Source organism: Heptranchias perlo, chromosome 42 (assembly GCF_035084215.1).
Source record: "Heptranchias perlo isolate sHepPer1 chromosome 42, sHepPer1.hap1, whole genome shotgun sequence".
NCBI classification, from domain to species: domain Eukaryota; kingdom Metazoa; phylum Chordata; class Chondrichthyes; order Hexanchiformes; family Hexanchidae; genus Heptranchias; species Heptranchias perlo.
The window spans coordinates 5003253-5018330 of record NC_090366.1 but is presented as its reverse complement, the minus strand read 5'-3'; positions in this window follow the sequence as shown (position 1 = coordinate 5018330).

Genomic DNA, 15078 nt, shown 5'->3' with positions numbered 1-15078 from the left:
TGACACTTGGAAGAACGTGAGTTAATAAATGAAAGCTAGCACGGATTTGTGATAGGCAAGTCGTGTCCGACAAACTTGATTGAGTTTTTTGAGGAAGTAACGGAGAGGGTTGATGAGGGTAGTGCGGTTGATGTCTGTACATGGACTTTCAAAAGGAAGGTGGAATACCATATAATAGACTTGTTAGCAATATTGAACTCCATGGGATTAGAAGGGCAGTAGCAGTGTGGATACAAAATTGGCTCCACATAACTGACGTCCCTCATCCCTAGTACCATTCTAGTAAGTCACAACTATATACTTCCCTCCAGTCTGAAAAACAATCGTTCACCACCACTCTCTGCTTTCTGTCCTTTAGCCAATTACGTCTCCACGCTGTCACTGCCCCTTTAATCCCAGGGCTTCAGTTTTGCTGACAGGTCTGCTGTGTGGTACTTTATGAAAAGCCTTTTGAAAGTCGATATATACATCAACCACACTGCCCTCATCAACCATTTCCATTCGTTCATCAAAGATGGTGGTAACTTGGGTGCTAAATTGGCTCAGCGATCGGAGGCAGAGAGTAATGGTGAACGAATGTTTTTCTGACTGGAGAGAAGTATACAGTGGGGTCACCCAGGGGTCGGTATTAGGACCATTTCTTCTCTTGTTAAATATAAATGACCTGGACTTGGGTAAAGGGAGTACAATTTCAAAGTTTGCAGATGATACAAAACAGTGAGGAGGATAGTAGCAGACTTCAGGAAGACAGAGACAGACTGGTGAAATGGGCAGACACATGGCAGATGAAATTGATGTGGATAGGTGTGAAGTGATGCACTTTGGGAGGAACAACATGGAGAGACAGTATAATCTAAATGGTCCTATCTTGAGGGTGTCCAAGAGAAGGGGGACCTGGGGTGGGGGGTATATTCACAAATCTTTGAAGGTGGCAGGGCAAGTCGATAAGGTGGTTAAGATAGCGTATGGGATACTTGGCTTTGTAAACGGGGGCATTGAATAGAAAGGAAGTCATGCTAAACCTTTACAAATCAACGCTTAGGCCTCAGTTGGAGTATTGTGTACAATTCTGAGCACCACACTTTCGCAAGGATGTCAAGGCCTTAGAGAGGGTGCAGAAGAGATTTACTGGAATGGCACCAGGGATGAGGGACCTCAGTTATGTGGAGAGATTGGAAAAGCTGGGGTTGTTCTCAGAGCAGAGTAGGTTAAGGGGAGATCTAATAGAGGTGTTCAAAATTAGGGGGGGTTTTGAGAGAGCAAGTAGGGAGAAACTGTTTCCCTTGGCAAGTGGGTCGGTAACCAGACGTCATAGATTTAAAATAATTGGCAAAAGAACTAGAGGGGAAATGAGGAGAGATTTTTTCATACAGAGGGTTGTTAAGATCTGGAATGCACTCCCTGAAAGGGCGGTGGAAGCAGGTTCCAAAGGAACTTTCAAAAGGCAATTGGACATGTACTTGAAGAGGACCAATTTACAGGTTTATGGGGAAAAAGCTGGGGTGTGTGAGTAAATTTGACAGCACTTTCAAAGATCTGGCACAGGCATGATGGGCCGAATGGCGGCCTCCTGTGCTGTAAGATTCTATGAAAGAACTCAATCAAGTTGCTCAAACACGATTTGCCTTTAACAAATCCATGCTGGCTTTCATTTATTGACCCATATTTTTCCAAGTGCCAATTAATTTTGTCCTGGATTATTGTCTCTAAAAGTTTCCTCGTCACCGATGTTAGGCTGACTGGCCTGTAATTGCCGGGTTTTTCCCCCTCCGTTTTTGAACGGGGGTGTAACACTTGCAATCCTCCAGTCCTCCGGCACCGTCCCCATACCAAAGGAGGATTGGAAGATTGTGGCCAGAGCCTCCGAAATTTCCACCCTTAATTCCCTCAGTCACCGAGGATGCATCCCATCTGGACCGGGAGACTTTTCTACTTTGAGTACTGCCAGTCTTTTAAGTACCTCCTCTTTATCTATTTTTATCCTATCCAATATCACTACTTCCTCCTTTACGGCGACAATGAATGTTTCTTTCCTCACTGGGCTGGAAAAACACTGTTCCAGAAAGTTCTCTTGAAAACACTTCAGAAATTCATCGCTCTCTTTGCCCTTTGCCCTGTTACTGTCCCAGTCTATTTTGGGATAATTGAAGTCCCCCATTATCACCACTCTGTAGTTTTTGCATCTTTCTGTAATTTGACTGCAAATTTACTCCTATCTCTTTCCCACTGTTTGGTGGCCTATAGTCTACACCCAGTAGTGTAATAGCTCCTCTATTGATCCTTAATTCTGAACAAATAGATTCTGTCTTTGACTCCTCAACGACATCATCCCTTTCTCGTGCTGTAACAGTATCTTTGATCAATACTGCCACCTCAATCCTCTTTTTCCTTCAATGTCATTCCTGAACACCTTGTAGCCAGGAATATTAAGTGCCCAATCCTCCCCTTCTTTGAGCCAGCTCTCTGGTATTGTCACTATATCATAGTCCCATGTGACGACTTGCTCCACCACCCTTATTTACCACGCTCCGTGCGTTTCCGCACAGGCACTCCAAACCCATCTCAGACTGCCTCGCATTTCCCCCCTGTCTGATCCCTCCTATTTCTGAACTACTCTTTATTCCATTGCTGTTTATCTCTCCCAGTCCTCTGTACATCTTGTTTCTCCATCCCTAATGTTTCATCCTGGTGCCCATCCCCCTGCCAAATTAGTTTAAACCCTCCCCCACAGCACCAGTGAACCTCCCCGCGAGGACATTGGTCCCAGCTCTGTTGAGCTGCAACCTGTCCAGCCTGGAGAGGTCCCTCCTGCCCCAGAGCTGGTCCCAATGTCCCAGTAATCTGAAACCCTCCCTCCTGCACCTTTGCTCCAGCAACGCATTAACCTGTCTTATTCAATTATTCCTATACTCACTAGCGCGTTGCACTGGGAGTAATCCAGAGATTGTCACCTTTGAATCCTTACTCGCAAACTTCCTCCCTAGCTCCTGGAACTCTGTCTGCAGGACTGCGACCATTTTCCTTCCTATGTCATTGATTTCCACATGGACCATAACTTCCGGCTGTTCCCGTTCCCCCCCCCCCCCCCCCCCCGAAAAATGTTCTGCACCCTCCTGGTGATGTCCTTTACCCAGGCACCAGGGAGGCAACACACCATGCAAGACTCGCTTCGGCAGTGAAGTGATACATTTTGGTAGGAAGAATGGGGAGAGGCAATATAAACTAAATAGTACAATTTTAAAGAGAGTGCAGGAACAGAGAGTGTATAATTTCAAAGTTTGCAGATGACACGTAACTTGGAAATATAGCAAACAATCTGGAGGATAGTAACAGACTTTAGGGGGACAGAGACACACTGGTGAAATGGGCAGACACATGGCAGATGAAATTTAACGCAGAGAAGTGTGAAATGATACATTTCGGGAGGAAGAATGAGGAGAGGCAATATAAAGCAAATGGTACAATTTTAAAGAGAGTGCAGGAACAGAGAGACCAGGGGGTGTATGTACACAAATATTTGAAAGGCTGTGAAAAAAGCATATGGGACTCTGGGCTTTATTAATAGAGGAATAGAGGACAAAAGCAAGGAAGTTATGCTAAACATTTATAAAACACTGGTTAGGCCTCAGCTGGAGTATTGTGTCCAATTCTGGGCACAACACTTTAGGAAGGATGTCAAGGCCTGAGAGAGGGTGCAGAGGAGATTTACTTGAATTGTACCAGGGATGAGAGACTTCAGTTATGTGGAGAGACTGGAGAAGCTGGGATTGTTCTCCTTAGAACAGAGAAGGTTAAGGGGAGAATTCATAGAGGTGTTCAAAATCATGAAGTAAACAAGGAGCAATTGTTTCCACTGGTTGAAGGGTCAGCAACCAGAGGGGACAGATTTAAGGTGATTGGCAAAAGAGCAAGAGGGGAGATGAGGGAAAAACTTTTCTGCACTGCGAGATGTTAGGATCTGGGATGCACTGCCCGAGGGGGTGGTGGATGCAGATTGAATCATGGCCTTCAAAATGGAACTGGATAAGTACTTGAAAGGAAAAAATGCAGGGATATGGGGATTGGATGTGGGAGTGTGACTAGCTTGGTTGCTCTTGCGTAGAGCCAGCACGGACTTGATGGGCCGAGTGGCTTCCTTCCATGCTGTAACCTTCCTATGACTGTGAAAGAGCAAGGGAAGGGGACTAATTGGATAGCTCGTTCAAAGAGCCGGCACAGGCACGATGGGTCGAATGGCCTCCAGTGCTGTAAGAGTCTATGATTACACTTGACCCCGAGAGGGAATCTTTCCCTATTAACTTCTCAACTTTCCGTGCGTGCTCTTGTTGGATAACTGATTGCAGCTAATGAATCTCTTCTGAATTTCTTCAGGGCTGAGCCAACCCTCCAGTTCCTGCATCGAATCACGTTATGAAAACACCGCTGTCAGTAAACGGTCGGCTCCAAGGGATCAGCTGATTGATGAGATATTTATATCCCAGAAAGACAGCATGGCTTGTGGATTTCCGATCCATTCATCTCCAGTGATGGTAAACCAATCATTTATTTTTGAATGATATTTTGAGAGCTCTGAGATGAAGTGGTGGTGTTTGGGAGCCTGTCGTTTTGTGTGTGGTGACCCAGTGATTGTGATAATCAAGGTATTCCCAACACAAGAGACTGACGTGTAATCCTGAATATGACCTTTCTCCAAACACTGCCACATTGGTGCTGGCCAGTCCCTGTCCAAACATCTGGTGAGGACAGACTTCGGCTCACTGTCACATTCCCTAATCTCCCACTGATGTCCATCATCTGGGCCCACTCACAGTATCATAATAGGTGTAGCACAGGAGGAGGCCATTCGGCCCATCATGACTGGACTGGTTCTTTGAAAGAACTATCCAATTAGTCCCACTCCCCTGCTCTTTCCCCATAGACCTGTAAAATTATTTCCGCTCAAGCATTTATCCAATTCCCATTTGAAAGTTACGATTGACTCTGCTTCCACCGCCCTTTCAGGCAGCACATTCCAGATCATCACAACTCACTGCATAAAAAAAAATGTTTCCTCATCTCCCCTCCGGTTCTTTTGCCGATCACCTTAAATCTGTGTCCTCTGGTTGCCGACCCTTCTGCCACTGGAAACAGTTTCTCCTTATTTACTCTATCAAAACCGGTCATTATTTTCAACACCTCTATCAAATCTCCCCTTAACCTTCTCTGCTCTGAGGAGAACAATCCCAGCTTCTCCAGTCTCTCCACATAACTGAAGTCCCTCATCCCTGGGACCATTCCAGTAAATCTCTTCTGCACCCTCTCCAAGGCCTTGACATCCTTCCGAAAGTGCGTTGCCCAGAATTGGACACAATACTCCAGCTGAGGCCGAACCAGTGATTTATAAAGGTTTGGCATAACTTCCTTGCCTTTATACTCTACGCCTCCATTGAAAAAGCTCAGGATTCTATATGCTTTTTTAACTGCCTTCTCAACATATTCTGCCACCTTCAAAGATCTGTGTGCATGCACCCCCAGGTCTCTCTGTTCCTGCACCCCCTTTAAAATTGTACCATTTAGTTTATATTGCCTCTCATTTTTCCTACCAAAATGCATCACTTCACTCGTCTCTGCGTTAAATTTCACCTGCCACGTGTCTGCCCATTTCACCAGTCTGTCTCTGTCCTCCGAAAAACATAAGAAATAGAAGCAGGAGTCTGCCATAGGGTCCCTCGAGCCTGCTCCGCCATTCAATGAGATCATGGCTGATCTTCGACCTCAACTCCACTTTCCCGCCCGATCCCCATGTCCCTTGATTCCCCCAGAGTCCAAAAATCTATCTATCGATCTCAGCTTTCAATATACTCAATGACTGAGCATCCACAGCTCTCTGGGTAAAGAATTCCAAAGATTCACAACCCTCTGAATGAAGAAATTCCTCCTCATCTCAGTACTAAATGGCCAACCCCTTATCCTGAGACTATGCCCCCAAGTTCTAGACTCTCGAACCAGGGGAATCAACCTCTCAACATCTACCCTTTCAAGCCCCCTCAGAATCTCATATGTTTCAATGAGATCACCTCTCATTCTTCCATACTCCAGAGAGTATCGGCACATTCTACTTAATCTCTCCTCACAGGACAATCCTCTCATCCCAGGAATCAATCTAGTGAACCTTCGTTGCACCCCCTCTAAGGCAAGTATATCCTTCCTCAGATATGGAGACCAAAACTGTACACAGTACTCCAGGTGAGGTCTTACCAAAGCCCTGCACAATTGCAGCAAGACTTCCTTGTAATAAAGGCCAAGATGCCATTTGCCTTCCGAATTGCTTGCTGTACCTGCACACTAACTTTGTGTTTCTTTTACGAGGACACCCAAATCCCTCTGAACACCAACATTTACTTGTTTCTCACCATTAAAAAAATATTCTGTTTTTCCATTCTTCCGACCGAAGTGAATAACCTCACATTTCCCCACATCATATTCCATTTGCCACTGACTTGCCCACTCACTTAACCTGTCTATATCCCTTTGCAGACTCTTTGTGTCCTCCTCACAGCTTACTTTACGACCTGGTTTTGTATCGTCAGCAAACTTGGATACATTACACTCGGTCCCTTCATCTAAGTCATGAATATGGATTGTAAATGGCTGAGGCCCAAGCACCAATCCTTGCAGAACCCCACTAGTTACAGCCTGCCAACCTGGAAATGACCCGTTTTCTGTCCGTTAACCAATCCTTTATCCATGCAAATACTACACCCAACCTCATGAGCCCTTATTTTGCATAACAACTTTTTATGTGGCACCTTATCGAATGCTATTGCTCTGTTAAGAACATAGGAACAGGAGTAGACCATTCAGCCCCTCGTGCATGCTCCGCCATTTGATAAGATCATGGCTGATCTGTGATCGAACTCCATATACCTGCCTTTGGCCCAAATCCCCGAATACCTTTGGTTGCCAAAAAGCTATCGATCTCACATTTATATTCAGCAATTGAGCAAGTATCAATTGCCGTTAAATCTGTTACATTTCCACACCGTTCACCTGAGGAAGGAGGAAGCCTCCGAAAGCTTGTGGAATTTAAAATAAATTTGTTGGACTATAACTTGGTGTTGTGAAATTGTTCACAATTGTCAACTCCAGTCCATCACCGGCATCTCCACATCATCAAAGAACTCAATCAAGTTATTCAAACACGATTTGCCTTTAACAAATCCGTGCTGACTTTCATTTATTAGCCCAGACTTTTCCAAGTGCCAATAAATTTTGTCCTGAATTAATGTCTCGAAAGGTTTCCCACCACTGTCGTTAGACTGACTGGCCTGTAATTGTCGGGTTTATCCCTCTCTCCTTTTTTGAACAGGGGTGTAACATTTGCAATTCTACAGTCCTCTGGCACCATCCCCGCATCTCAGGAGGATTGGAAGATTGTGGCCAGAGCCTCTGCAATTTCCACCCTTACTTCCCCCAGTCACCCAGGATGCATCCCATCTGGACCGGGGTGACTTTTCTACTTTGAGTTCTGCCAATCATTTAAGTACCCCCTCTTTATCTATTTTTATTCTATCCACTATCACTACTACCTCCTCCTTTACTGCTACAGTGGCAGCATCCTCTTCTCTAGTGAAGACCGATGTGAAGTATTCATTCAGTACCTCAGACATGCCCTCTGCTTCCACAAGAAGATCTCCTTTTTCGTTTCTAATCGGTCCCACCCTTCCTTTGACTACCCTTTTTATTATTTTGGGTTCCCTTTTATGTTAGCCGCTAATCTATTATCAAACTCTCTCTTTGCCCCTCTCATTCCCTTTTTTTGATCTCCTCTGTACTTTCTATATTCAGTCTGGTTCTCTACTGAATTATGAAGCTTGAATGCGTCATAAGTCTCTTTCTGTTTCATTTTAATCTCTATATCTTTAGTCATCCAGGGAGCTCTAGATTTGGATGCCCTTCCTTTCCCGATCGGAGAGATGTGTCGACTCTGTACCCGGACCATCTCCTCCTTGAAGGCCTCCCATTGTTCTATTACCGTTTTGCCTGCCAATTTTTGATTCCAATCCACCTGGGCAAGATCCCTTTTTAACTCACTGAAATTTGCCCTCCTCCAGTTAAGCATTTTCACATTTGATTGTTCCTTGTCCTTTTCCATAACTATTCTAAACCTGATGATATTATGATCACTGTTCCCCAAATGCTCCCCCACTGAAATATGCTCCATCTGCCCCACTTCATTTCCCAGAAGTATATCCAGCACTGTTTCCTTCCTGGTTGGGCAGGAAGCACACTTTTCCGGAAAGTTCTCTCATACACATTTGAGGAATTCCTCTCCCACTTTGCCCTTTACACTGTTACTATCCCAGTCTATATTGGGATAATTGAAGTCCCCCATTATCACTACTCTATAGTTCTACCATCTTTCTGTAATTTCCCTGCAAATTTGCTCCTCTATGTTCCCACTGTTTGGTGGCCTATAGTCTACACCCAGTCGTGTAACAGCTCCTCTATTGATCCTTAATTCTAACCAAATAGATTCTGACTTTGACCCCTCAACTCCATCATCCCTTTCCAGTGCTATAATAGTTTCTTTGATCAATACTGCCACCTCCCTCCCTCCTTTCTTTCCTTCTCTATCTTTCCTGAAGACCTTGTAGCCAGGAATATTTCGTACCCAGTCCTCCCCTTCTTTGAGCCAGGTCTCTGTTATAGCCTCTACATCATATTCCCATGTGACAACTTAAGCCTGTAGCTCACCAACCTTATTTACCATGCTACGTGCATTTACGCACATGCACTCGAGACTCATCTTAGACTGCCTCGCATCCCCCCCCCTGTCTGATCCCTCCTATTTCTGAACTATTCTTTACTCTAGTGCTGCTTGTCACTTCCAGTCCTCTGTGCACCTTGTTTCTCCTCTCTGATGTTTCATCCTGGTGCCCACCATGACCCCACTCCCCCACCCCGCAAAATTGGATTAAACCTTCCCCCACAGCACTTATGAACCTCCCCGTAAGGATATTGGTCCCAGTTCTGTGGTGCAACACGCCCGTGTTGAACAGATTCTGAACATAAGAAATAGGAGCAGGCGGAGGCCATAAAGCCCCTTGAGCCTGCTCCATCATTCAATCAGATCATGGCTGATCTTCGACCTCAACTCCACTTGCCCGCCCGATCCACATATCCCTTGATTCCTCTAGTGTCCAAAAATCTATCGATCTCAGTCTTGAATATACTCAATGATTCAGCATCCACAGCCCTCTGGGGGAGAGAATTCCAAAGATTCACAACGCCCTGAGTGGGAAAAAATGCCTCCTCATCTCAGTCCTAAATGGCCGACCCCTTATCCTGAGACTATGCTCCCTAGTTCGAGACTCTTCAGCCAGGGGGAAGAACCTCTCAGCATCTACCCTGTCAAGACCCTTCAGAAGCTTATATGTTTCAGTGAGATCACCTCTCATTCTTCTAAACTCGAGAGTATCGGCCCATTCTACTCAATCTCTCCTCATAGGACAACCCTCTCATCCCAGGAATCAATCTAGTGAACCTTCGTTGCACCCCCTCGAAGGCAAGTATATCCTTCCTGAGATAAGGAGACCAAAACTGTACACATTACTACAGGTGTGATCTCACCAAAGCACTGTACATTTTCAGCAAGACTTCCTTACTCTTGTACTCCAACTCCCTTGCAATAAAGGCCAACGTGCCATTTGCTTTCCTAATTGTTTGTTGTACCTGCATGTTAACTTTGTGCTTCTTGTACGAAGACACCCAGATCTCTCTGGACAGCAACATTTAATAGTTTCTCACCATTTAAAAAATATTCTGTTTTTCTATTCTTCATACAGACGTGAATAACCTCACATTTACCCACATTATACTCCATCTGCCACATTCTTGCCCACTCACTTAACCTGTCTATATCCCTTTGCTGTTGCTTTGTGTCCTCCTCTCAGCTTACTTTCCCACCTCGCTTTGTATCATCAGCAAACTTGGATACATTATACTCTGTCCCTTCATCTAAGTCATGAATATAGATTGTAAACAGATGAGGCCCCAAGATCCTTGCGGCACCCCACCAGTTGCAGCCGGCCAACCTGAGAATGACCCATTTATCCCTACTCTCTGTTTCCTGTCCATTAACCAATCCTCTATCCATGCTAATATATTACCCCCAACCCCATAAGAATAACAACCTTGAATGTGGCACCTTATTTAATGCCTTTTAATCCCACCTGCCCAGAACTGGTCTCAATGCCCTTGGAATCTGAAACCCTCCCTCCTGCACCATCTCTCCAGTCATGCATGAACCTGTCTTATCCAACTATTCCTAGACTCACTCGTGTGTGGCACTGGGAGTAATCCAGAGATTACTATCTTTGAGGTCCTGCTTTTTAAACTTCTTCCTTAGCCCCTGAAACTCTGACGACAGGAGCTCGACCCTTTTCCTTCCTATGTTATTGGTTCCCACATCAGCCACGACTTCTGGCATTCCCCATCCCCTCTCAAAATACTCTGCACCCTCTTGGTGATATCGTTTACCCTGCCTGGCACCAGGGAGGTAACACACCGTGCGGAACTCATGTCGGTGATTGCAGAAACGCCTGTCTATCTCCCTGACTATCGAATCTCATGTAACAACTGCATTTCCTTTGGCCCCCTGTGCAGCCGAGTCTCCCACGTTGCTGTGGATTTGCTCCTGACTCTACTCCCGAGGTGTCAACACCCTCACTGGTTTGTGAGTGCCACACTCCCAGGGGACTCCTGCACTGCCTGCCTGTTACTCCTCATCTGTCTGGTGGTCACCCACTCCCTCTCCCCCTGAACCGTCTGTAGTTGTGGGGTGACCACCTCCTGAAACGTGCTATCCACGAAACTCTCAGCTTCCCGTATGCACTGTAGTGATGCCGGAGAGGGCCGGGATGGGGGGGTTTGTGCTGAACGTGATGGGATGGGATGTGACAGCGGGGGTGGAATGGGGCGGGGGGTGGGGGGGGGGGGTGGCATGCGAGGGTGCGAGGGGACCGTGCAGGATAGGAAAAGTTTGGACCCAGGAGAGTTGGGCAGGTTTTGAGAGCAGTAACGAGCAGAAGCACAGCCTTCGTTCCAGTACAGCATTGGTCCAATAGATTGGAAAATTTGTCCAACTGTCTCTTAACACTTTGTAAAGGGACAGTGAAGCATAGGTCGTGTACTGCACTCCCTCCTCACTCCTACAGCATTGCAGTGCTCCATCAGCCCATAGACCGCCTGCATCATTCTGTATCAGTCCTGATTATATCAGGGTTGGCACAGTCATCTCCTTCTGTGCCCAGACGCCAACCCATCTTATTCTACGAGTGTTTGGAACCTCTGGAAATATCAGCGTTGTGGTTATCAGGATTTAACTACAATCTGTAGCTTTTTGCCTGTCACGTCCTTCCTTCCATTTATCTGCGGTTTGTTATAAATTCTGTTAATCACTCACCCAATGTTTTGTTTTATGACCAGGTGAATCGACTTTCTTGCAGAAAGCAGGATGCGAACGGTTGTCCTGGACTGAGGATTTCAGGGTGTTTCCCAGTCGGTCCAGGGTTATCAGAAGTCTGGCCACAGAAAGTCACAGACAGGAGTTATTTGTTTGATGAACTACAAGGTGGTCCCTCTTCAGTAACGGACAGGGTCCAAACTGATGAGGACACTTCATTCAAACATACCAGCCACCAGCACCCATGGATGTGGAAAAATGCAAGCAGTTTAGAAATGGCAAAAGTGAATACAAACATCTTTAAAAGTCCTCCTGTTGGAAAGAGACCATCGGTGACGGAGTGCAATCTCAGAACAGGATCAGTGAAGATGCTGAATCAGGACTTGAACCAGTCTAAGAATCTTACGCAGGTTCTCGTGCCACAAAAACACATGTTTCCAAGTGCTGCTTCACCTCAGTTTTACAGCCACACTCCTCCCGTCCAGCTGTACAAGACCAGCAACTCCCTCGCAAAGATTTGGGAGGCCCACCAAGATTCTCCGTGTGGGGCCCACTGGGAGAGCTTCTCCAGAGAAATGCAGAGTCCAATGGGTTTGAATCCAGTGAGAGAGACCAAGGAATGGAGAAACAAGGGACAGCCTTTAGAAGACATTTTGAATGTTTCACAACACAAGTTGAGAAATATTGGCATAAGCATCTTGGGGAAACAAGCAAAAGCAGTCAGCTGTGGGACAATATGGGAATGTCAGGATGATCTCCCTGAGGGAGGGGTTGTGGGTGGGAAGGTTGGTGCCAGATATAATCATTCCAAACTCCCGCCAAAAACCCAGGATATTTTATTTAAAGGCACAAAGTTACATTCTGAGCAGACGCCCAAAGAACACCATGTGGTGCAGCATCCCCGACACATTCATCATTGTTCATCACTGAAGGAAAATGGTCTCCAAAAAGTCAGACCAGGACAATATGAGGGACTGCTCCACCCATTAGAACTTGACAATCTAAGTGTTTCACCCTCGCATTTCACCTGCAAGGAGGCTGCAGATCGATGGGACAGAGATTTGATCAAGCAATCCAATTTACTCAGCAACAGTGAAGTGTACAACGAAAATTATGGCCATGATTACACTCAGTCACAGGCCTGTGAGAAAGCAGCGCAGGGCTGGCCTGGTGTGAATAATAGATGGGCCTGCCCTGTGCTGGAGACTGGATATCTGTCAGTGAAAGGCACCAGTGAATTGTTTGAGGAGGCCTTGGATCACAAGTCTTATTTAAACTGGAATGGCGATAATGAGCACCTGCCAGTTTCATTGGATTACCCTCAACCAAAAGCTTGGCCAATCCCTCTCTCACTCTATTACCCCCCATCAGACACCTTAGAGTGGAGTGAATCACCTTTGCCAAGTGACTCCTACAACCGGGGGACTTGAGAGGAGATGGAGTGTCCGACTGTGATGTGATGCTCTGTGCAATTCACTGACTGAATTGGTTCCCTTTTACATTTGTAGTTATACGATCAGAAAATGTGATTGGACAGGCACGAAAAGATCAGTGGGATTCCTAGAGCTGGACGATAATTTCATTGGATATCTCAGGGGACCTGATGGATCTTAACAGTGTGACCTATTGACTAGAACCAATCTGTTGTGAGCCCTATTGGATAGGATATGCACATATGGTATTGATAGTGGGAGTGACAGGATCGACAGTCTCGGTTTTAGGATTTTGTTCTGTTTGTACATCTCAAATGAACGGCCCCATTGCCAACATGAATTGTGTTCATGGGAACAAAGGATGTTTTTCTGTACATATTATTCCAGCTGCAAATTAACTGGTGTGGAATAAAAATTAGCACAGGGATTTTCCTGAACAATTTCTTCGTTCATTGTTTCCAACCAGACATGGACGTGGTTCATTATCTGGTGACCCTCCACGGGGCGTGGTCAGTTGGGGGCCATGTGTGGTGGGACTGTGGGGTGGGGGGGCGGAAAGGGTGGGTCGAGGGGGCAAGTGAGGGGGAGGGGCGTGTCGGAGGGTGCATGTGAGGGGGAGGGGCGTGTCGGAGGGGGCATGTGAGGGGTGAGGTTCGGGTCGGAGGGGGCACGTGAGGGGGAGGGGCGGGTCCGCGGAGGCACGGGAGGGGGAGGGGCGGGTCGGAGGGGGCACGGGAGGGGGAGGCGTTGGTCGGAGGGGGCACGGGAGGGGGAGGCGCGGGTCGGAGGGTGCACGGGAGGGGGAGGCGCGGGTCGGAGGGGGCACGGGAGGGGGATGCGCGGGTCGGAGGGGGCACGTGAGGGGGAGGCGCGGGTCGGAGGGGGAGGGGTGTGTCGGAGGGGGCGCGGGTCGTGGAAGGATGGGTGTGTCGGAGGGTGCGCGGGTCGGAGGGGGAGGGGCGTGTCGGAGGGGGCACGGGAGGGGGAGGGGCGTGTCGGATGGGGCACGTGAGGGGGAGGAGCGTGTCGGATGGGGCACGTGAGGGGGAGGCGGGTCGGAAGGGGCACGTGAGGGGGAGGCGCGGGTCGGAGGGGGCACGTGAGGGGGAGGCGCGGGTCCGAGGGGGTACGTGAGGGGGAGGAGTGTCCGAGGGGGCACGTGAGGGGGAGACGCGGGTCGTAGGGCGCACGTGAGGGGGAGGCGCGTGTCGGAGGGGGCACGTGAGGGTGAGGCGCCGGTCGGAGGGGGCACGTGAGGGGGAGGCGCGGGTCGGAGGGGGCACGTGAGGGGGAGGAGGGTCCGAGGGGGCAAGTGAGAGGGAGTGGCGTGTCGGAGGGGGCATGTGAGGGGGGTGGGTCGGGTCGGAGGGGGCATGGGAGGGGGGAGCGTCGGGACGGAGGGGGCACGGGAGGGGGAGGGGCGGGTCGGCGGGGGCACGGGAGGGGGAGGTGCGGGTCGGAGGGGGCATGGGAGGGGGAGGCGAGGGTCGGAGGGGGCACGGGAGGGGGAGGCGCTGGTTTGAGGGGGCAAGCGAGGGGGAGGCGCGGGTCGGAGGGGGAGGGGTGTGTCGGAGGGGGCGCGGGTCGGAGGGGGAGCGGTGTGTCGGAGGGTGCGCGGGTCGGAGGTGGAGGGGCATGTCGGAGGGGGCACGTGAGGGGGAGGAGCGTGTCGGATGGGGCACGTGAGGTGGAGGGGCGTGTCGGGGGGGCACGTGACGGGGAGGCGGGTCGGAGGGGGCACGTGAGGTGGAGGCGGGTCGGAGGGGGCACGTGAGGGGGAGACGCGGGTCCGAGGGGGCACGTGAGGGGGAGGCGCGGGTCGGAGGGGGCTCGTGAGGGGGAGGCGCGGGTCGGAGGGGGCACGTGAGGGGGAGGCGCTGGTCGGAGGGGGCACGTGAGGGGGAGGCGCGGGTCGGAGGGGGCATGTGAGGGGGAGGAGGGTCCGAGGGGGCACGTGTCGGAGGGGGCACGTGAGGGGGAGGCGGGTCGGAGGGGACATGTGAGGGGGGAGGGGCGGGTCGGAGGGGGCACGGGAGGGGGAGGAGGGTCGGAGGGGGCATGTGAGGGGCGGGTCAAACTGGAGGCCATGGAGAAGTCTCACTTGTGATGACACTGAGTGTAAATTTTACGTGTCTCTTTTTGTATATTTGTTTCTCATGAAAAATTAAAATTTCCATTCAAGCTGAGAAACCTGCTCAA